Genomic DNA, 3,394 nt, shown 5'->3' on the forward strand with positions numbered 1-3,394 from the left:
TGTGTGTGTGTGTGAAGGTGAAAGAGAGCAAGGGAGAGGCAAAGGATTCGAAATTGCATGTCTTCTAGATGCAAATTGAGTTGCGTGTAAAATGGTTTGATGCAGACTGATCGGGTCAAATTGTATTCCTGCTGTTGTTTAGCAATAAAGAAAAGAGTCTTTTATCGTCCACGTGTGTTGCAAACACACAGAGAAGTCCGGGTGCTGAGCAGAATTAGAGCTGAGGGCTTTGGCATCGGCGCTCTGAGACAAAAGACGTGGCTGGGGTAGAGCAGGAGGGAGGGAATAAAAGATTGTGCTGGAATTTGTCAAAAGCCAATAATCATTCTGGTGGAGGAGAGGAGTACTATATCAGAGTGCCGAATCAATATCACATTACTTTGAGTATGGGAGTATATACAAGACTCATCAAATTGATTATTTTTGATGCTACAATGGCAGTTTCATTTGCGGGGGCCCTCGACAACAACTACTGTTCAATTACTGGGGCTGTGTGTGAATTGGGAAAAAAAAGAAGAAGAAATACAGCAAGACAAATGGATATTTATTTGACTAAAATAAAGCCTTGCCTGGAATAGAAATGAGGAATGGTATGTCACAGTCAAGCTCTGGTTAAAAGATGACTTGTTTCATCGGACATTGAAATTTCATGAATATATTTTCCAAGGGCCAGGGAAAAACAGAATTCATCATGAAGTTTGTATACAGGCCATAATGTCACAGCAAAGATTAGTCAGTTTCCTAATGTATTGTGCCATTGTTAAGCATATGCCTCGCCAGACTTGGATATAGAGTGTGATGGTTGCAGGCATTGTGCAGGGGTTTGTGTCTATTTTACAAAAGTGTAGTTTGGGCCTCCATTGAAACCATTTAAAACTACAAGACATAACTCAGAATTAAATGAGACTTACAGTTGCATCTTGCTGTAAATTTAAAAACCTAATAGCGTCCACACTTCTATAATAAGTATTAGTAAGAGATCTACATGAAGCAACGAATTTTTAAAAAAAATCACCATAGAAATCCAAGTGTTTCATCCTGATTCTGAACAGCTACGGCTCAGTTTGGCCAAGTTCAACCCTAAAAAGTCCAACTGTTGCTAACAACGACTTCCACCAACGAAGTCCTTCTCCTAATGGCTCTAAGTCTTCAATATGGGGCCATCAGGAGAGACAAGGCGCAGCAGCTCCTTGGATGATTAAAAAGTCATTTCCTTAACTGTCCTCCCAGGATTTGTGGGCTTTTTTGTAAGAAAACATTAAATTGCTCCAATCAAGCATAAACGTCTCCTGCTTGTGGTGTAATTTGTACTGCTGTTCGCGTGGTGGGCGCTTATTTGTCATCCTTTTCCTTTGGCGCTTTTCCCAACCGCCTTGATCAACAATTAATGGTTGAAATTGCTTCCCTGTTACTTATGGCTGTGGAGACAGATGCGGCAAAAAAAAAAAAAAACTAAATAAATGAAAAAAAGAGAAAAGACAATTTAATTGAACAACAGAAATGAGTTAAGATTTATTCAACTTTATTCATCCACTATCGAAATCCTTAGTACCTTTTTTTAAAAAAAATAATTTCCAAACATGCAGCGTAATAAGTTCTATTATTTCAGAAATACAGCAGCAGTCCACTCTTTCTTTCCCGTCCACACTGTTCTGTTCCTCTACCTCTCTGCTCTTCTGTGTCTCTCTCCCCCCACTGTTCTTTTACACAATGACCTTTAGTGCTCTTTTCTTCATTGCGGGGACAGGCCGAGGCCTGGCATCTGATAGAATCAATATTCTATTATGATAGTGCGTGGAGCGTGTGGGGCTTTACAACTCTGCTGTAATAGTCTCTCTATTTCATCCCGTGGCAGCCATGGCCTGAGGGATCATCCAGGCTTCTCCAGGCTCTATGCTCCTAGCATCGCCCCATTTCCATTAACGTCGCAGGCCTCTGCCTACCAGGGGACAATCTGTGTGACCGATGGATGGGGTTGAGAAAGAGTCCAAGCCGGCGTGCAATGTGTGTCAATAGACTGTGTAATAGCCAGGCCTGGGTGAAATGTTAGTTAAATGGCTTTCCAGTTTTAAAAGAACCAAGAGGGATATTTGTGCTATTTCTCTTATTTTATTTTGGTGCTTTTTCACCATTAAATCTCCCTGGAGGTGAAATCACACTTACTCAATATATTTGAAACCATCACGACTGATGCTCGTGATAATTTCGAGATAAGTTAACAAAGCAAAAATGATAATTTCCTGATCTCAGCGTGTCTCCCATATTAAAATAAAAAAAAAACTTGGACTTCAATACCAGACTACCACCCTTCACCGTACTCTAGCATGTAAAACAGTTGTTGATTAGAGCAGTCCTGGGTTGCACTGCACCGGGGAGGGAGTGCTAAAGTGAAATGTTAAGCTATTAGAGATCATGACACCAGGCAGACCCCCATAAAAGATTCATGCCATTCACAGCTGCCTGCTCGAATAATTAACTAATGTGAGTATTTTACTCAGCCAAACGCAGTTATGGTTTAAAAATCCTTGCATTTAAATGTCATTTGGGCATGAAGTTTTGATGTGAATTTTTAATCTCAGACAATAAACATTATGAGGTTAACAGGGCATTCGGTGCCATCCTGAGAGACTTCTATCAAACCTACGTTGGAATCCATTTTGGACTGAAATGTCAGGATTAGTTGTAAAATGCATTACGGTTGCTCTCTGTGAGAAGCGGTTGGAATGCATAATGTTTGTAAAGTCACGAAAGTCAAGAGCATACTCTTTAAAACTTATGATCAGTGCAGAAGTGCCCTTTGCAGTCATTTTAAACGTCCTAACACTCAGATCTTTTAAACAACTGTAGTTTGTGTCCTCACACTCCTTCGGTCCCATTAGCTCCTGATGTATGTCTTTCTTTCCTGAGGAAGAGTTGTCCCTGACAGCATACATGTTCCCCATTCTCCCCTCAAACTCCGCCCCTACCTCTCCATTTGATTGAGAGTTGGGTGACTGGAGGTGCGTGATGAGGCCCCACTCGTCTCATATTCATCATGATGTAACCGTGAGCAACCCGGATCTAAATTACCTTCGTCTGGCATCATTCCAGCACATGCTATAAATGAGGTAATCGTCCTTGACTATAAAATTTGCATTTTCAAGACTTAATTGCTATCATTACATTTTTTGCGTAATTCTATTAATTTAACAGAATGGGGGATCAGAGGCTTTTTTATGGTTATAATTTGCAGTAAAACAATGCATTCTCAAAGTAGAAAAAAGTCTTGAGTGGGAAAAGGATGAGCAGAGCATCAGGACCACTCTGGCCTCTCTTCACGAATTTTCATCATCCCTTTGCATTTAAAAAGGAGATTTGAAAAAAAAATCCAACAAATACTTACAAAAAAACTTCC

Source organism: Stegastes partitus, unplaced genomic scaffold (assembly GCF_000690725.1).
Source record: "Stegastes partitus isolate 25-593 unplaced genomic scaffold, Stegastes_partitus-1.0.2 Scaffold111, whole genome shotgun sequence".
Taxonomy (NCBI): Eukaryota; Metazoa; Chordata; class Actinopteri; family Pomacentridae; genus Stegastes; species Stegastes partitus.